The sequence below is a fragment of the Euphorbia lathyris genome, chromosome 10 (assembly GCF_963576675.1).
Source record: "Euphorbia lathyris chromosome 10, ddEupLath1.1, whole genome shotgun sequence".
Taxonomy (NCBI): domain Eukaryota; kingdom Viridiplantae; phylum Streptophyta; class Magnoliopsida; order Malpighiales; family Euphorbiaceae; genus Euphorbia; species Euphorbia lathyris.
In genome coordinates, this window is record NC_088919.1 from 38,585,706 (window position 1) to 38,607,416 (window position 21,711).

Consider the following 21,711-nt stretch of genomic DNA (forward strand, 5'->3'; position numbering starts at 1 on the left):
ATAATCCGGTTAAGACCGGGTATCGAATCCACGGGATTTATAACTACAAGTATTAGACGACTCGGTTTCGTATGTTATTTAAGTGGTAATTACTTTGGGATTAAGTAAGACACAACTACACACTATTCCTCACTATTGGCGACACAGATTTATGTAGCTAAAACTCTATGAAGTGGGGTGAATATGATAAGTTATAACAATGATAAATAATGACTCTATATGTATATGGATAATAGTTTACTCTTGCAAAGACGACCAAATGTAGTAGAACCGACCCGTGAAGCACTTAGACTACGTGATTCCTAGTCAAGGCGTGTCTAATGCGGGGGAATTAGAAACTAGGGCTCGTAAGTTCCGTGGCTTGTCAATTCCTACGGTTTCCGGTTTGTCACTTCCGGTAAGGCAACACCTATATAACTCCCTAAAGATAGCCCGAATGGCGGCGGTAATCGCGTTCTCCTACACAAGAATCAATTATCAATATCAAAACAAGCAATAAACATTAACACATAAAGGGAAATAGAGATTATAAATCATAAATTATAAATATGGAAAGTGATTAGATGAAATACAACCAAGCCTAGTACATAGGAAGAGTACAAGCTAATTAGCAAGTAAAAAGGGAGAATCCGCCCTTGGAACTAGCTAACCGGACTCAAAGCCGTCTCCTAGGTCGTGGAGGTGGAACTCTCGAGCTTGGTGACGAATGGTGGAACGGAGCGCCAATGGAACACCGGAACAACGAACAAGCTCTCGAGGGGGAGAGTTTAACTTACAAAATTGAATCTAAATTACAAGGAAAGAAAAGAGTATAGTGTAGCTCTCTAGTATGTAATTCGTCTGAATGAAGTTCAAGAGCTTCTTATTTATAGACATCAAGCAAGGGCAGGTTTGTAATTTCACTAGGAACAAGTATGGAGCAACATTATTTGGTGCAGAAATCCCATGATACGCCCGCGTAAATTGGTCTACGCCCCGCGTAAATGCCCATTCCGTCAGAAATCTTCTGCATGTGGACCAATTCGTTGTCTTGTTGACTCAAGTACGCCCTGCGTAGAGGATTATACGCCCCACGTGTTTGAGTCTCTGGAGTTTTATTGCCTGAATTGGTGCCTTTACACCGTGCGTAGCTGAAGTACGCCCCGCGTAAAAGAGTCTCTGATCTTTTTATGTTGAAGAACTGCCTTTTACGCCCCGCATATATAGTGGTACGCCCCGCGTAGGTATAGTTGACTCTGGGAGACAATGCAGTCTGACTTTCAGGATTAGGCCAATTATTGCCGACATGTGTCATACGCCCCGCGTATGCTGAGTCAGTTCCACATGGTGCCTGCGGATAAGGCAATTATTTCTGGCACAATGTTTTACGCCCCGCATACAGGATAATACGCCCCGCGTATTGAGTGGATTTTTGCTCCTTTCTCGTACCTGAAATACAAAACTTGAGAGCCGAGTTAGCTTGATGTTTTTATTTCCTAAACTTATCAAAAACGAGGAAAATAAACTAAAAGTACAAGATTTATTTTTATTTCTTTATTTATCAAAAACACTTTATTTTTGTAATTAAACTTATTTATTTTACCCGAAATCATCCCGTAGATCACGCTAAAAGATAGGGGTAAAATACCCCTATCACTGACCCAAGGTAAAAGTGAACCTCAAATTGTTTTCACTGACTAATCTATACCTGCAGAGACTGTTGAAACACAGACAGCACAAGACGTCAATCTACCAAAGGAGATAAGGATACCAAGAGGACACTCAGAGAGTGCCATTCTTGATGCCGCTGAGAATACCCTGATGACAAGAAATCAACTCAGGAGATACCTCAGCAACGTAGCCTTCGTCTCAGTTCAGGAACCTAAGAACTTCGCTGATGCTGAGGAAGACAAATTCTGGATGAGCCCAATGCAAGAGGAACTTGACCAATTCAGAAGAAACGATGTATGGGAGTTAGTGCCTCATCCAAGGAGTCAGAAGACCATTGGAACAAGATGGGTCTTCCGCAACAAGCTGGATGAGCAAGGAAATGTAGTCAGGAACAAGGAAAGGCTTGTAGCTCAGGGCTACAGTCAGCAAGAAGGTATTGACTACAGTGAGACCTTTGCCCCAGTGGCAAGGCTAGAGGCTATTAGAATTTTATGCGCTTATGCAAGTTATATGAACTTTAAACTGTTTCAAATGGATGTTAAGAGTGCATTACTTAATGGAGTTATAAACGAGGAAGTTTATGTTAATCAACCTCCAGGGTTTGAGGATCCTAAGTTCCCAAACCACGTTTATAAACTCAAAAAGGCTCTGTACAGCCTCAAACAAGCACCACGTGCTTGGTACGAGAGGCTGGCCAGTTTCCTGCTGACTAGAAACTATGTCAGAGGCAAAGCTGATACAACCTTATTCATTAAGAGAAAGGGTAAAGATACCCTGCCGGCTCAAATATATGTTGATGATATTATTTTCGGTGCTACTAATGAGTCAATGTGAAAGGAATTTAGCAAGCAAATGCAGACTGGGTTTGAAATGTCGATGATGGGAGAACTCAACTTCTTCCTTGGACTTCAAATCAAATAAGGGAAAAATGGCATCTTCATCAGTCAAGCTAAATATGCCAAGGAGATATTGAAGAAATATGATCTTGAAAATTGCAAGCCAATATCCACTCCTATGGGCACTGACACTGTCCTCTGCGCTGACGAGAATGGTAAGTCGGTAGACAGCAAATTGTATCGAGGTATGATAGACTCTCTACTTTACTTAACAGCAAGTAGACCGGACATTCAGTTCTCAGTATGCTACTGTGCTAGATATCAATCTAACCCTAAGGAATCGCATTACATAGCTGTAAAAAGAATCCTTAGATATTTGCAAAGCTTAGTGAACGCAGGTTTATGGTATCCCAACACTCATGGCTTTACACTCGTTGGATACACTGACACTGACTATGGACGAGACAAGCTAGAACGGAAAAGCACCTCTGGAGGATGTCATTTCTTAGGAAGCTGTCTTGTATCCTGGTTCAGCAAGAAGCAGGCGTCAGTAGCCTTATCTACCACTGAAGCTGAGTACATTGCTGCTGAACACTGTGTTGCTCAAGTCTTATGGATTAAGCAACAACTTGAAGACTATGGTGTTCAAACAAAGACAATTGAGGTCAAATGTGACAACAAAAGTGCAATTGATCTATCCAAGAACCCAATTCAACACAGCAGGATGAAGCATGTCAGCATAAGACATCACTTCATTAGAGACCATGTACTCAAGGGTGAGATAAAGCTGACCTACGTCCCAACGGATGAGCAGCTTGCGGATATCTTCACAAAGCCACTGGCTCGTGAACAGTTCAGCATACTGAGAGAAGCCATTGGTATGCTTAATCCTCTTCAGTAAATTCCAGCTTTTAATATAAAATTATGCTGAGTGAATTAACATGCTGAATGATCCATTTTTTGCTAAATGTATACTGAGTGTTTAATGCTAAATGAATAAATATCACATACTGAGCAAACATTAGCACCGAGTAGTTATCTCAAACTGAGAAATCATCCGTATGTATAAAACTGACCACTCAGAATACAAAAAGCTTAGTATTCTAAACGCTGAGTATAAGATCCGATGCATTTCATGCTAGAGCACGCGAATAGCCACCTAGGATGACGTATGCGCCGAATGTGTCATAAAAGCCAAGATCATTGTCGGTTGACAATCCCAAGGCAAAACTGACACATGGATTCGATAAGATCCACTTTTCACCGCTATAAATAATGGGCAAATCCCCATTGTTATCTCTTTACACTTACCGAATCTTCTGGCATAAGCATTCTCTCTCTAAAAAACTCTCAAACCTTCAAATCTTTCTCTGAAACTATGACTAAGGTTTCCATTAACATCTCCGGTGCCGGTCATCCTAAGACCAGTTCCGATGAACCTTCCAGGCAAACTACTTCGCCTGAAGCTACAAAGGTCACTACGCCGAGCAAAGGCAAAGCTGACCAAGCCACCTCATCTAAAGGAAAGCCGACCAAGGTCAGAACCTACACCAAAGTTTTCGCGGACGTTAGAGAGTGGAAAATAGACTTCTCACGATGGTTCTCTGAGGCCTTCGTAACAACCGAGCAACCATTCTGTGAATGGATATCGAAGAATGGCTGGACCGAGCTGTTCTCCATTAGAGATCCCACTTACCCTGATCTAGTAAGGGAATTCTACCACAACTTACGGGTTGCTAACGATAACCAGGACTACCTAGTAACTGTGGTAAAGGAGAAAACAATCTTCATCAACCCTACCTACCTTGCCAATTTGCTGAAATTGAAGAATGAGGGAACAAAGCTGAGAAGGAAGGGTGATCATGAAGGAACTGGGTACGATGCCACCTTCTGCAAGCCCGCTGGCCATTTTGGAGAAATCTCAAGTTCATCAATGGGCCAGCACCAAAAGATGGCACACTTTCTGCTGACCAATTACATCTACCCCAAGATCAACTGTACCAGCTCAGCGACAAATTTCGAGCAATGCTTCATATGGCATATGCTGACCTACAAGCCCGTCAACATGCCAGTTTTCTTAATCGCCGGCTTTCAGAGGAGCACTGGAACTTTAAGGCTGGGCTCACTCATAACCAGAATCCTCAAAGATCATCAAATTGATCTCTTCGAGGAAATTGAGGCCCAAGGCTCTGAGATCACAGCGGCTTCGCTGCGTGCCTTGAAGTATGACCAGCCAATTAAGAAAGGCAAAAATGCTGATGAAGCTGATGAGGAGATAAATGTCCCAAAGAAGGGGAAAAGGACAAAGGCTCCAGCTGCCCGAAAGAGGAAAGCTGTTGGGACTCCTTCAAAGAAGGCTGAGCCTCAGGCCAAGAAGGTTGAGCCTCAGGCCAAGAAGCCTAAGTCAGCTGCTCAAAAAGGTCAGGAGAGACCTAAGTCAGCTGAAAAGAGAAGCAGGCAAGATGAGCCTGATACAGAGGAAAGACTGGGTGCTGAGCAACCTCTGAAGAAGAAGTCTTCAGAGCTGACCCTAATTGATGCTATCCCCACTGACATCATTGTTCCTGGTGATTCACACTTCACACAGTGTCAAGGAACTGAAACTGAGCATCAAGAAGATGATATGGAACTGGATGATCACTTCATCACTCGGGTGGAAGAAGAATTAGATAACTCAGATCAGGATGATGAGGAAGAAGAAGAAGAAGAAAAAAGTCAGGATGACGCTGAGGAGACAGCTAGTGAGGAAGAAGCTGCTGACCCAATTAATACTGAGTTGGGTGCAGATAAAGAACAAGACCAAGCTAATCAGCTTAATGCTGATCAAGAAGAGACTTCTCCTTCTCACTCAGGAGAATCTATCCAAGCTGATCCCACTCCTCCTCGCAGAAGAAGATTAGTAAAGGCAAGTCAGAAAACAGTCATCGATCTCCCTGTTCAAAAGCCGACTAAAGATCCTTCTTCTCTGAAGCTGAAGTTTTTCAGTAAGCAAACCCCTTCTTCTCAACAAGCTTCTCTTGAAAAGCAAGCCTCTGTTTCTTCACCAAAGGAATAAGCCGACCTGAATGCTTCCGCAAACTCAACGAGCCAGATCGAGCAAGTTCTCGTTAATGTTGTTGCTTCAAGCACTGTGCTGACTCAGAACATTCCTGCTCCAGTCAGCACTGACAGCATTAGGATGACTATTTCACCGACCATCACTACTGCCGATCAATCCTCTCTTCCAAAAAATCAAGTACAGCTTGAAAACACACTTCCAGTCACTGACCCTATCATAACTCTGACTCCTCCACAAACTGGTCATACTGAAGAAACTAGGCAACATGATGATGAATCCCTCAACTATCTTCATGCCACCGAGTCTGGTAGAAAACTCATCAACTCGGTGCAGTCATTAATTAAGGACATTCATCAATCTGCTCAACCTACTGCTGGGTCTAGTAACAATGCATCAACTCAGCTGTCCCAGGTCACTCAACTCTTAAATGAGGTTAAAGGACTGAAGGATCTGCTAAGTGATATGATTTCAATTCAATCACATCAGCCCAAGCAGGACTCAATAACCAAGCTGGCTGAGCTCCAACTGACAACTGTTCAACATCTTAACACTCTTCAAGGCCAATTCCAGACCTTGTCAGCTGCGAATACTCAGTATGCAACTTTTGATGAAGTTAAGATGCTCTTTGCCCAGCTTCACACTGAGCAAATCAAGACCAACAATCAGCTGGCCTCCTACTCTCAATGCTCGGTGGAGCAAATAAGCGAAGCAGTTCGTCTGCTGAAGTTAAATAAACAGGAGATGGACACTGACCAGATAAAGCAGAATGAGATTCTGGTCACTACCCAAAGGACCTTCACACATGTGCGTCATAGTAATATCCAGCGCCAATACTATAACTCAGCTCTGCTGAAGACGTTTCATCAAGCGTTTGCTGCGCTGTCAGATATAATTACTTGGGTAGGTAAGTCTCAAGCCTACATCTTGAGCTTACTCAGCGCCACTGAACTAGGTATACCTAAAGATGTCTTGGATGAAGGCGTTATTGTCTTTGACGACATTAATGAAAGTGCCAACAAACTTAAGAAGCTGTCCGTCGTGCTAACCGCCGCTGTCTTAACCGACTCTTTTAGAATTCCTGCTCCTCCCGATGCTGACAAAACGGGGGAGAAAGAACAAGCTCGAACTCAGCATGAGGCTCCTAGAAGCAGTCAATCTAGGCAAAAGAAAAAGAAGTAGAAATAGGCTAGCTCAGTTTTTGTTTAAATTAGTCTGTAGTCTATATGTTCTTTTTATGCTCATCCTTTTGTATGTATGCTGACTACTTCACTTTAATACAATACTTGCATCCTTATCCTAACTTGAGTTATTTCATATGATGCCGAGTATTATGTTATTATGTCTCTTCAACTAAATCAACTGTGTTTACCGTCTATAATACTTGTTGATTGTATCCCATGCTGATCAAATGTTTGACATTGTCCTGTATGCTTACAAAACATTGTCTCATAAAAACCATTGAACAAAATATTTACTCAGCACTCTCTGAATGATAAACCTTCCGCTTAAAACTGAGTAAAATAGAATATGTTCCATGAGCTGACCTGTATCTGAAAAATGACCTCAGACCTACTCGATTAAACCTTAGAATGTTTAGAGTTAAAAACTAAGTCAGTAGCTCAACCCTGACGGGGGAGTTTGCTAAGCAATAATAGGTCAACTATCATGGGGGAGCTCAACACTGAGTTCCTCGCTGAATAGTTTTGCCAACATCAAAATGGGGGAGTTTGTTGAAACACCTTTCCACATGATTTTGATTTGACAAAATTATCTAAGTAAAATTAAATATATTCTAAACACACTAAGTTTAAATGCTTTGATTTATTTAACTAATGTGTTTGTTCAATGTTGAGTTAAAATGGTTTATAAGACATAAAGAATAAAAAGCCCAAGGTCCATACGGAAATCAAGGTCCAAGTCAAACAGATCAAAACAACTTGGCCCGCGTGTGCAAAACGCTGTCGTTACGATCAAAACGCAACTCAGCAAGAGAAAGATCTAGAAGACCTTCGTTGAACAACTTCGGAGTGAAGCCGCTGAGTTGAATCGACAAAGAGTACAAGACAACAGCTGAGCAAGAACAACTTTCAGACAAAGTGTTTCCACTTTGGGTAAAGTTCAGAAGACACAGAACGCTGTCTAGTTGACCTTACCGTAAATGGAGAGACATTCTGCCGAGCTGACTAAAAGCTGCTCAACACTAACCGAGGACAGAAGATACTCAAATCTGATTGGCCGAGAGCTCTGAGCAAAACTGAGTGACAACGACAGGAAGCCGTTTCCCTCCAACGGTTATTTTGAAATTCGAAATGACCGATGTCTCAGATGTCTCTATAAATAGAGCCATTCAGTTGCTTCATTCAACACAGAACATTATCAAGCCATTACGCTGACCAAAATTCTACTCAAGTTCTGTGAAGAAAAGCAAAGCAAATACTTACACCAAATTCTATATCATTTGTGTAAAAGTCTAGAGTGATTATACAATCATCTAAAATGTCTTAGCAATTGTTGTTTAGGACAAATCTTTATCATTTCTAGAGATTAGGAAGGACAGGTTGAGTACTCGGTTATAGTACTCAGCGAGAGATTAGGAGTGAGTAGAGGTATAGAGGAAGGTACTCTTGTTATACTCAGCTTCTAAGTTGTAAAAGGTTTGATGCTCTACCGTTAAAGAGCTCAGTAGAGAATTCGAAATTTCGGAACGTGTTCCGGGGACAGGACGTAGGCTTGGAGGCCGAACCTGGATAAATCTGCTGAGTAACATCTTTCTAACCTTAAACTCCTTCATATATATATTGCTTGCTTAAACAAAAATGACCAAGTAAAGAGGTCACGCTGAGTTGTGTGCATTGAGTATCTGAGTTCAGGAATAGACTCAAGTGATATCTCCTGACTCAAAGAAAGAAGCTGACTTAGTCACCAGTTGACTAAGCTAGTGTCTTATTGACTCAGCGCGCTGTGTAGTCCTTTTCAAAGAAAAAGAAGTCAGCCTTAATGTAGTTAAATTTTAAATAGTTCATATCCCCCCCCTTGGAACTAACTTGTTACGTTATAAGGGACCAACAAGTCTCTATCCCCAGATTCATCTTCGATACCCCATCCATCCGAAATGACTCTGCAGGGACCCTGGCAACCCGCGCCATCGCCCGCGCCAAGTCCGACGTCGTCATATTCGCATGCACTGACAGCCCCATGACTAACTCGTGAAACTTTGCCATCTTCACATCCATCCTATTCACCATCTCTGGATGATCTCCCACCCTGTTGACTAGATCTGCCATCAACTGGGCCTCCTCCTCAGCACATGTTCGCTTCGAGCTCTCGCTAGCACCGCCAACACCATCATCAGCGACCAGCCCTTCCTTCTCGCTCCCCATCACTTCTTTCCCTTTGCTCATTTTTTGCTTCCAAGATGACACCGCCTCAATCTGACCCTCACCAGCCACGCTATCTTCACGCACAACCTCGGGTTCCTCCCTGACCTTACTCGGCTCAATTTCTTGCACCGGAAGCCCCTCGGGGACCTCTGCAGCCATATCCCCATCATCAGCAGCGGATAATACCCCACCCATACTCTGGATCACCTAGTTGGCGTCTTCGAGCGACGAGAAGGATGCCAGCTTCCTCAGTGTTCTCGATACCAACACCAAACTCATCCGGATCAAAATCCATGCTCACACGAGGATTCCCAGCACCTGTACAAAATAACAACAAAAGAGTGAAGTGCTTAGCACATTTCCAAACAAGAAAACACTATAACACCTAAAACACCCGCACGCCTCACCTACGACAGCAACGTTCACGATTATCGACTCCAACTCGGCAATCTCACCGACTGAGAAATTATACCCTCTTTTCCACTTCTCAAAATTCGACACCACCCAACCCCACAGCTGAGCCATCTGCCACTGATTCCAGATGTAATAACCTGAGGTAAGAAAGTGACCGACGAGTTCGTCCACATCCTTTTTCTTATCCTTTCCCGCAGACAAGGCTTTCAGGTGCTTAACCAACTGGGTCTCTGATTCCAACATTTTTCGAGGCCTCAACCACCGACCAGAATCCATGGGATCCTTATTCCAGACCACTCGGAATGGAAAGTCCCCGTCCAACTTCCGGACAAGTAGGAAGCGATGCCTAAACTCATTTACTTTGTCTTTAAGACCACCTATCACTTTGAATTTCTGATGAGAAAAGGTAACATGCTGTGATCGTGGTCCTTTATTCGGCCGAAAGAACTGGCGGAATACAAGACCAGTTGCTCGAAATCCCACTGACCGACATAAGGAGTAAAACCCGACCATCATCCGCCATCCGTTCGGGTGAATTTGACCAGGACAAAGGTCATATTCCTTCAGGACGTCCACGAAGAAAGGAAGAAGGGGGAGCCGCATCCCCGATTGAAACTGTTCCTCGTAAACCATCAGTTCATTAGCCCCACCCGCATGATGAGCACGATCCTCCTTGTCCAGTGCAGCCAATTCGTACGGCTGACCTATTCGATATACTGCGAAGATAGAGGCCAAGTCTGCGGGCACAATAATACTCTACGAGTCGACAGCGAAAGACTCTGACCTCCTTGGACGCTCCGCTCGCTCCAAGCGCCTACCATCGGTCCCCGCAGCACCCGCTTGCCTCGTCCATAACTTGGCCCTCATGTCTTCGTATAATGTACCCAAATGATGAGTCAACGTTATTAAACTGTCCGGAACAACCGCTACAACCTCAAGAACATGATAGCTCCCATTTACATAGGGTTTTTAGGATTGTTTTAGTTCGCTTTTGCTTTATTTCCACTCAATCTCAGTATCATTTTGTTATCTTTTAGTTGAAGTGAGTAATTTCCGTTATTTATGGCATTTTCTGTATTTTCAGGTGTTTTTAGGACTGGTTGAGCATTTCCGGACAGTTCGGGGACCACTAGAGCGAATTCCGGAAGCACAGGGACCAAAATAGATAACTTCCGGAGAGAACTGCCCTTTCTCAGCACCTGTCTCGCCGAGACAGGCCCCCGTCTCGTTGAGACACAGCCTGTCTCGCCGAGACGAGGTGGGCCAATGGTTCCCAAAGGGAACCATCACGTGGTGTCTCGATGAGACACCTAGTGTCTCGTCGAGACACCCTTTCGTCTCGTCGAGACACCTCTTCTCTCGACGAGACGAGGCACTGGGAAGCAATTTCCCAGCGTCTTCTCACCCCAGGGCGCGAATCTTGGCCTGAAAAATGCCCAAAATACCCCCTAACACACTTACCACTATAAATAGAACAATATGCTCCTTTTGTTAGGGTTACTTTTCTTTTTCTATTTTTTGGCTTCTCTTCCTCTCCATCTTTCTTCTTCTTTGGAGGAGATTGGAGTTTCTTGCATTGTAATTGATTTTGATTTGTTTGAAGACTGGGAAGGAAAGCTCTGTCCTTTTTGTAATCAGAATCAGACAAAGCCGGGTTTTAGATCTCTAAATCCCTCAATCTGTCTCTTACTTTTTACTTATTTAATTAATGATGATTCATGTTGATAATATGTGCTTTAATGATTTGATTAGTTTAATTATGAACTAATCCCCATCCAATCTGGGATGGGGATGAGATTGATTGTGTAGCCTTGAATGATTAGGGATTTGGTTTTATGGGTTTAATCCCAGTTGATTAGATTATGCAAGCTTAGTCTCCTAAATTTGTCAGAGATAGGATGATTGCTAGAATTAGATTCGATGATGATAAACTAGCCTGACATAGCTAAACCTAATGCCTTGAGTCCGACAAATTTAGGATTTCAGATAGGTAGTTACCTGACCAAGGAACTACCTAACCCGAATTAGCATAATCTAACCTCGCTAGAGACCACTAGGAGTGCGGACTAGTGGCTGGGCTACGGCTTTAGCCTTAATCACCACGGAACCTATTGCTTTACATGCCCTAGGTTATATGCCTAATCAAGCCGTCAACCAAAGGCATGTGAATAGACTACATGAGATTGACTATCTCTACGTGGTTACTTAGGTGATTACCGTCAATTATCATTATGGTATGAAACCAAATCCCAGTAAATCATACATGGGAACCAATTAAGGGAATCCCCATCTTAGATTGTGTCATTAATTAATCTGAATTCTCCCCTGTTAAACGCTTAACACTTTCATTTTAGAAAGTTTGTCTTTTTAATCACTCCTCACACATTTAACCTTCCGAACAATTACGTCCTCTTCCCTAGACTAATTAGTTGTGGCAAATAGTCCTTGTGGTTCGATCTCGTGCTTAAGCACTGTACTACTTGTTGCGATAGGATGCTCTTGTCTTATTTATTGCTATATATATTAGCAGCATCAAGTTTTTGGCGCCGTTGCCGGGGACTATTTTTGTTTATAGCTAATTAATTGATTGCGAAGCTTGAATAATTGTTTGGGATTCTTCTAGCCGAGGGTCTGATAATCAACCGTATTATTATCTGAATTCATAAGCTAAAACTGTTCTTGCAGGGCCTGAGACTAGGATACGATGGCCGAGGATATGTCAGTGATGGAGTTGCTTAAGGCAAGACGGCCGACAAGCACCTCCGGCATACTCGATCCAGCAATAATAGCAGAATCATTCGAAATCAGGCCAGCGATGATCCAGATGATTCAGAACTCGGGACAGTTCAAGGGGGATTACTACGAAGATCCCAATTCACACCTTGACAAATTCGTAGAATATTGCAGCACCTTCAAGTGCGAAGAAGTTACATCTGAACAAGTCTACCAGAAGTTGTTCAGATTTTCCTTGAAAGAAGAAGCTGCAGAATGGCTACATGTAGTTGAGCCAGGCTCTCTAACTGATTGGGACACCACCGTATCAGCTTTCCTGGCAAAATATTTCCCTCCATCCAAGACTGCTCAGTTCAGAAGCGAAATCACATCGTTTAGGCAGTCTGAAAGTGAGAACCTGCATCTAGCTTGGGAGAGGTTCTAGAGGTTGTTGAGAAGGTGCCCCCATCATGATTACCAGCGGTACCAGCTTATTGATATGTTCTATTCGGGAATATCTCCTGTTAGCCGTGCTTTTCTTGATACTGCAGCGGGAGGAAATTTGTTCAGCAAAACCGCAATGCAGGCCTATAATCTGGTGAAAGAATTGGCTGAACGAAGTGCGTGTTGGCAAGTTGTGAAGCCGCCTCCGAGCAGGTTTACAACAACAGAGGAGTGCATTAGAGTATGTCCAAAATCCAATCCTCAGATAGCAGCATTCACAGAAAAGGTAGCTCTGCTGGGAAGTCACTTGAAATCATCGGGGTCAGTGGTGAGCTGTGAGGTTTGCAGTGGAGGGCACAAGAGTGTGGAATGTCCCGTGGTGCTCGCACATATCCACTATTTAAAGCAGGGCGGGCACAGAAGGACCGGTTCCGAATTCAACCTAGAAAAGGGTGTAGACGCCCTGATAGAGAGCATGAGTGCCATGGAGGGAAGATTGGTACATAATGAAGCAGTCTGCCAAAGACTTCAGACGCAAGTGAGTAAGTTGGCAGAAGAGGAAGCACGAGCAATTACGCTCAGGAGCGAAACACAGGTCAAAGGACCGGATTTTGTGCCTCAACGAGACGAGGGCTTAGACCCAGCTACTGGTAATATCTCGTCGGTTCCATCTTCTCCTCAAGTAAGTGTTTCTGATCCGGCTTCGATAACTGACACTGTTGACCCGCCAACACAGGTGACATTACCTTATCCTACTTCTAGAAGAGCTAAACTAGATAAGGATTATTCAAAGATGCTTAATGTGTTTAAGAAAATAGAGATTAATCTTCCGTTCCTTGAACTTCTTGAAAATATGCCTGTGTATGGAAAGTTTTTGAAAGAATTAATCTCTAAAAAGAAAAGATTAGGAGATCATGAGACTGTAATGCTGAGCCAGGAATGTTCTGCGATGCTCACAAACCCACTCCCAAAAAAATCGAAGGATCCTGGTAGTTTTAGCATACCTTGTACAATAGGCAAAGTTCATTTTAAACGTGCCTTATGTGATTTAGGGGCAAGCATTAACTTAATGCCTTCGTCTGTTTACAGGAAACTGGGGATGGAGATCCGAAACCAACATCAGTCACCATACAGCTGGCTGACAGATCTATAAGGCGACCGGTAGGGGTGGTAGAAGACCTTTTAGTGAAGGTAGATCAATTCATCTTTCCGGCTGACTTTGTGATAATGGACATCGAGGAGGACGATCAGGTGCCTATCTTATTAGGGAGACCTTTCCTCGCGACAGGACGGACTCTGATTGATGTCGAGGGGGGGAAATTAATTCTCCGATTACAGAATGAGGAAGTAGAATTCAATATTCTGAAGTCTATGAAATTTCCCGTCGATGACGAGTGTTGTAATTTCTTGAGCCTTACTGACTCTTTGGTTGAGAGTACTTTTCAGGAAAACGAGGTCAAGAATCTGAACATCGAACTAGAAGAGGAGGAGCTGTCAGATGAAGATGTTGGGGATGGCAGTAAAGAAGGATGTAATTGGGCCTGACACGATGAACTCCTGGAGAGGGAAACCAAAACAAGGCCTAAAATATCAATCGAAGAACCACCAACCCTCGATCTCAAACCCTTGCCTACACATTTAAAATACGTATTCTTAGCACCGCCTGAACATTTACCTGTAATTATCTCTGCTAAACTTACAGGTCCCGAGGAAGATCGCTTGGTGGAGGTACTAAGGAAGCATAAGGAGGCTTTTGGATGGCAAATGTCTGACATAAAAGGGATCAGCCCGTCACTTTGCGAACACCGGATCTATATGGAAGATAAAGTGAAGCCGACTGCTCAACCACAGAGAAGGCTTAATCCAAAAATGAAGGAGGTGGTGAAGGCTGAGGTGATTAAGTTGCTTGATGCAGGGATGATCTTTCCGATCTCTGACAGCCAATGGGTGAGTCCTGTGCATATGGTGCCAAAGAAGGGAGGCACAACAGTGACGTTGAACGAGAATAATGAGTTAATTCCGGTGCGGAAAACGACCGGGTGGCGAATGTGCGTGGATTTCAGGAAGTTGAACGACGCCACCAGGAAGGACCATTTTCCCCTTCCGTTCATCGATCAAATGCTTGAACGCATGGCAGGTAAGTTTTTCTTCTGTTGTGTGGATGGGTATTCGGGCTACATACAAATCTCAGTGGATCCTAATAATCAGGAGAAGACCACTTTCACATGCCCTTTTGGGACATTTGCATATAGACGGATGCCCTTTGGATTATGCAATGCACCTGCTACGTTTCAGAGGTGCATGACAGCTATATTTTCTGATATGATAGAAGATTTCATGGAGGTCTTTATGGACGATTTTTCTATTTTTGGGACGACCTTTGATAGCTGTTTGCATAACTTAGAATTAATGCTGCAAAGATGTGAGGAAACTGATCTAGTCCTAAACTGGGAAAAGTGTCAGTTCATGGTCACTGAATGTATTGTTTTAGGCCATAAGGTGTCGCGAAAAGGTATTGAGGTAGACCCTGCTAAAATTGAGGTCATTGAAAAACTGCCCCCTCCTTCCAATGTCAAAGCAGTAAGGAGTTTTTTAGGCCATGCGGGTTTTTTTAGACGTTTCATTAAAGATTTTTCTAAAATTTCCAGGCCTATGACCCAATTGTTATTGAAAGATGCTAATTTCGTTTTCACACCCGAATGCATGGAATCTTTCAATACCTTGAAGGATAAACTGACCAAAGCTCCCATAATGGTTAGCCCCAATTGGGATTTACCCTTCGAACTGATGTGCGATGCTAGTGACACAGCTGTAGGTGCATGCTTAGGGCAGAAGGTGGACAAAATTTGCCAACCAATTTCTTATGCTAGTAAAACCCTTAATGATGCTCAAGTAAATTATACAACCACAGAAAAGGAGTTATTAGCTATGATTTTTGCACTAGACAAGTTTCGTTCATATTTAGTGCTTTCCAAAGTTATTGTTTACACTGATCATGCTGCATTGAGGTATTTGTTTTCTAAGCAGGATGCAAAACCGAGACTCCTTAGGTGGATCTTGTTGCTGTAGGAGTTTGACCTGGAGATACGAGACAAGAAAGGAGTGGAGAATGTGGTTGCTGATCATCTCTCCAGATTAGAACAAGAGGAATTGAATACGGAAACGACTGCAGGCATCCAGGAGACATTCCCCGATGAATACTTATTGTCAGTACAACATGTACCTTGGTTCGCTGATTTCGCTAACTTCCTTGTGGGAAAGGTGATCCCTCCAGAATTCTCCTACCAACAGTGGAGAAAATTCCTGCATGATGCGAAGCAATATTTTTGGGATGACCCCTATTTGTTCAAAGTCTGTGGTGACAACATTATTCGCCGGTGCATACCTGAAGAGGAGATTGCCTCTGTCCTTGCATTCTGCCACTCCAAAGAGGTAGGTGGACACCACGGGGTAGATAGGACTGCAGCTAAGGTACTTCAGAGTGGGCTTTATTGGCCCACCATCTTTCGTGACGCTTTCGATTTTGTGAAAAACTGTGATAAGTGTCAATGAACTGGCAACATTTCACAAAGACATGCCATGCCCATGAAACCAATTTTAGTCTATGAAATTTTTGACGTCTGGGGAATAGACTTCATGGGTCCTTTCTCGAAGTCATTTAATAACGAGTACATCCTTGTAGCCGTAGACTACGTCTCCAAATGGGTTGAGGCTGTAGCCTTGCCTAATAATGATGCGCGGGCTGTCATCCGATTCTTGCAAAAGAACATTTTCACACGGTTTGGCACTCCCCGTACCATTATTAGCGATGGTGGGTCCCATTTTTGCAATCAGGCTTTTAGACAGGTCCTGCATAAATACGGGGTCACCCATAAAGTGGCAACCCCATATCACCCTCAGACCAGTGGCCAAGTAGAAGTTTCTAATAGAGAAATCAAAGCTATTCTTGAAAAAACTGTGAATTCCTCTAGAAATAATTGGTCTCTCAAATTAGATGATGCATTATGGGCATACAGGACTGCGTTTAAAATGCCAATTGGCATGTCCCCATTCAGGTTAGTTTACGGTAAGGCATGCCATCTTCCTGTAGAACTCGAACATAGAGCCTACTGGGCTACACGTTTTCTAAATTTTGATACAAGAGTTGCAGGAGAAAAACGGTTACTGCAGTTGGATGCCTTGGAAGAGTTCAGGCTTGGTGCCTATGAGAGTTCACGAATCTACAAGGAAAAGACGAAAAGATGGCACGACAAGAGAATAATCAAACGTCACTTTGAGGTAGGGGATAAGGTGTTACTATATAACTCCAGGCAGCGATTATTCCCTGGTAAGTTAAAGTCGAGGTGGTATGGGCCATTTGAGGTCATCCAGTTATTCTCCTCCGGAGCAGTGGAGATCACGAACGGCCGTAGTCCCCCATTCAAGGTCAATGGGCAGCGCCTGAAAATTTATGAGGATGACTTGGGCGCAGTGGAGACACTGCGTTACATAGATGCACCATGAGGGAGTTTTCCTATCCTATCTCTTTTCTTTCGCTTACTGTTCAATTTCATAAATATGCATCTTTTGGAATTAAATGCATGATTTAATGTGGGGGAGGAGGCAATAGGATAGGACATTTTGTACATGTACCAATTGCATGCTTTATATGTATTTGTGTTTGGAGATTTCGTTTTTGCTTTCAGTAGTCAGAAATAAAAAGAATAAGAATCTTAGGCAGTTGATTTTTGATGCGTCTAGCAATCCTGACATTACAGTTGAAATTGTGCTCTGAAAGTCTGAAAGCTCAGTGAAATCGATGCTTGCAAAAACTTGTGAACAACATTTGAGTCCCCAAAGAGTGTTATTTAACTAAGATCGACATGGAACGTTTCGTTAGGTGAGGCTAGGATTGTTGCAAATAACCCCTAAATTGTGAGCTAGAGCCTAAAGGTCGATATTTTAGACTCATTTTTAGGAACAATCGATCTCTTAGGTGTGGGATTACAGTTATTGTCATTATGCTCATAGGAATTGCATCCAATACTGGTTGAATGTTGTGTTATAATTGAACTTGAAATGATTAGGCAATCTAGGTTCAGCCATTTGTGAACGCAACCTAGTCTTTGATTAGCCAAAATCCTTTGCCAATTCCACTAGATAAGCCCCTTTGAGCCTTATTTACCCATTTTCTTTGATCAACTGTGTTACGAGCCCTTAGCCTTCCTACTTACCCAAGTTAATTGACTTAATTATAGCTGTAAGATCCTTAGGCACACATCCTTCAAATTTCCATTAGCTATCATTGAAAGGTTGTAATTCTAAATAGAAGAAGTAACCAATTCAAATTGACTCTTTGTCCCCTCTATCTCAAAAGAAAAGAAAAGAAAAGAAAATTTATTGTTCAAAAAAAAAAATTTGAACCGAATAAATTGTAGAAGAAAGGATAAAAGAAATTCTTTAATTGCTTCCCGAACTGAAATAAAACAACCTTGAGCTTTTATCTCGCACATAGCGGAAAAAGTGCCAATTTTTGAGAAAATTCTAGCTAGTTGAGTCATTAACTTTTTGCCTAAATTCCCTTCTTCCTACCCCCAAACCTTAGCCTATGTTACAACCCTTTAAAGACCTCTAATCTTGTTTATTTGTGATGCGTGATTTCAACCGGATGGATGATGCAATTCCAACGTGACCATTTTATGCAATACACTGTAGAGCGTTTGCCAAATTCATATGACACCCCAAACACTTGAGCGCAAGAGCGACCACCTGTGAGCTAGCAACCTTAGTCCTCGCCTTTCGCTTCCGCAAAGTGTTGGTTGATAAAACTAATTAATCAGTTTTGGGAGATTTATCTGAGGTTCACTTTGTTTTTAATTGCAACTTGAGTAGTCTGAAACCGTATGGATTATAAAAGTGCAATGGATCCTTGTCTGTGTACGGAAGCTATTCGTTGAAATTTCGCTGCTTTTGACTCTTTCTTGCTTGAGGACAAGCAAGATTCAAGTGTGGGGAGGTTGATAGCTCCCATTTATATAGGGTTTTTAGGATTGTTTTAGTTCGCTTTTGCTTTATTTCCACTCAATCTCAGTATCATTTTGTTATCTTTTAGTTAAAGTGAGTAATTTTCATTATTTATGGCATTTTTTGTATTTTCAGGTGTTTTTAGGACTGGTTGAGCATTTCCGGACAGCTCGGGGACCACTAGAGCGAATTCCGGAAGCACAGGGACCAAAACAGATAACTTCCGGAGAGAACTGCCCTTTCTCAGCAATTGTCTCGCCGAGACAGGCCCCCGTCTCGTCGAGACACAGCATGTCTCGCCGAGACGAGGCGGGCCAATGGTTCCCAAAGGGAACCATCACGTGGTGTCTCAATGAGACACCCAGTGTCTCGTCGAGACACCTTTTCGTCTCATCGAGACACCTCTTGTCTCGACGAGACGAGGCGTTGGGAAGCAATTTCCCAGCGTCTTCTCACCCCAGGGCGCGAATCTTGGCCTGAAAAATGACCAAAATACCCCCTAACACACTGACGGGTGTCGAATCCACCAAAGATAAATATAACTTTACTTGACCGAAATATGGATTTGTAAAAAGGGTAAGCAAAGGTCGAACCCAAGGGATTAGTACTGATTTAACTAAATTAATAACCAAAAAGACAAATAAAATAAAATGGGGGGTTTTGAGTAGATTGATTGCCTAAGTTAACAGGAATAACGAAATCAAAATTGAAATTAAATATAATAAATAAAGAAGATTTCAGCTAAGGGGTTCTCAGGCAAGGAATTCAATTAGTCTTGATCATTGACAGATAAAATAGACTCTTACACACATACCGGATCAGTTTGGAATATTCTTCCTTAATATTAAACTAGTCAAGCACGGCAAATAACTAGTTCCTAATCAATAAATAATCTAGCCTCAGCGGTCAAGATTCAATCTATTGACAGCCTTATGAATTAGAAGAACCCAACCTTAGCCAACCGACACTCAGCGTAGACGATTCAGAAACTAACTTATTTGTTCATTCGACTCAAATAAACCCAATTACTTTTGTATTAATGTCACATGAAAGACAATCTCAGGTTGTCAAATCTGAATCTATTCTTTCAAATACAAAACTAACTTAATTTATATTATCGATTGCTACTATGATTGGTTCGTTTAGGTAAAACTCTAACTTTACCAATTCAGCCGTATGACAATCCAATTCAAAGAATGACCTGCAGTTATCATTCGAAGAATGAATAATCAATTGAGAATAAATCCCTAAAATGCAATGAACAAATAAGCGGTAAGATAAGAATTAAAGCACAACAGTCTCACAATAATAAAGAAAACCTGCCCTTGAATTAACCCTTAACCGAAATTGGAAGTTTAGCTATGAATAGCCATGGAGAATAATGCTTTCTCTCTTCTGAAAGAGAGAACAAAATAAAAGCTAAACCTAAAAACTAAAAACGGAATGAAAATTGAATTAAAATTGTAAAACGGAATTTAAAACTGAACTCTCATTAGAGATAGATCCTCTCCTATTTATAGGAGTTCTCCAACCATAATTAGGATAAATCCTAGCTAATTATAAAAAATAAATATTCTAACTTCCTAATACTACTTGACTTCCTCCTTCCTGATTTGTAGGCTCAAAACTCCTTAATAGACATCTGAAAACGTGATGGAATGGAACAGATTCGCACTTGATCTATTTGGAAAGATTTTTGTCCGCCTGCTTCTTAGTCTTGGGCAAGACTAACTCCAAGTTTCGACTTCAGTTCTTTAAAACAGCTCCAGATTTTATCTTTAGTCAAATTAGCTCCAAATAGCCCCAATTCAGCTCCTTTCTTCATAATAAGTCCCTATAGAGGCATAATACACAAAACAAGCAATAAAACCCGTGATAACAATCAAACCGGCTAACAAATAGCATAATAAGTGGGTATTTTATCGCTGAAATAGACACTTATCAAACACCTCACACTTACCCAATGCTTGTCCTCAAGCATACCAGATCATGTCAACAGTTCTTAGCTCTAATGATTTCGTGTTTACTAACCTTTCCCGATCCCCCCTCATAATGCAAAGATTATCAGCCATTAACTCTCCAAGTCAAGAATTTATTCATGTTTAAATACACAATGTAACTACTTGAAAAATCTCAGCAAAAAAGCTTTTAACCATGTGCATGATAGATGAATCAAATTTCGGCAACACCCTCACGGAGTTCACTCATTGCACTCAAGTGTTTTAGGCTATGATTAATTTTTCAAGAAATCGCTCAATTCACAACCTAGAATGAAATTACCATAAGCTTGCCAATATATCAAATCTCCACCACTTAGTATGAATTCAAGTCAATAAATCAAAAGGACTTAAAACAGGGTATAATATAGGCTAGGGGTAAGGTTTCGAAAGGAAAGGAGGAAGAAAGGGAAACTGAGAGTAGTAAAAATGTACATTCTACTCTGAAAATGGCCAAATGGAAATCAAAGCTCAATTATTTACAAACGACTTGCAATTCTCAAACTTCAGAATGAATGTTCAAGATGAACTTAAATAACTATAAACAGATTGAAATGAAAAAAACTAACAAGAAATTTTTCTTTGTTTCTTTTTCTTTTTCTTCTTTTTTTTATGCCTGACTTTTTTTTTCTTCTCTTTTTTTTCTGAGGCTTTTTCTTTCTGATTTTTTTAATATAAAAAACCTTTGAACTAGAACAAGCAAGCTGCTATTTTGCAGACTAATGTCTATTTAGACACCTTTTGAAGCATAACCACATATAATATAACTAAAGGACTATTCAATTGGATCCTCATACTTTGGTGAACCTGTGGTTATTTTGAACACGGACATTGCTCAAAGCAGCAACTAAACATTGAATAAACTCAAAGAATATACAGACTCTGAAGGCTAAAATGTCCCTGACCAAAGGACTCAAACAAGGGTTGTGTCAAGAATGGGGGAAAGGCTCAAACGTGGCTAAACTAAGGGCTGGATACTGTTATTTTTGTTAGTCTTGAGCAAGACTAAGGGTTCGAATTTATTTGAAATGGCTAAGAAAAAAAACCTGCTGCCCTTATCATTTTTAATGCTCAAATTCATCAGATGTGGTCTCGAAATGCATAACATGGCAAGTTCTAGAATTTCAAACTAAAATTGGACAACACTCAGAAAAATAGAACAAAGTGTAATGTATTTTGTTCTTGCATTTAGGCTCAAAGTCTTTCCAAAAATAGGG

General features: G+C 41.7%; 1 non-coding gene across 1 annotated transcript; it reads right to left on the reverse strand.

Moving 5' to 3' along the window:
• Positions 1-12,420: 12,420 nt before the first annotated feature.
• LOC136210150 (small nucleolar RNA R71) lies at positions 12,421-12,527 on the reverse strand. Its single transcript, XR_010677858.1, has one exon. It is a non-coding gene; the product is annotated as a small nucleolar RNA R71 (small nucleolar RNA).
• Positions 12,528-21,711: the final 9,184 nt, after the last annotated feature.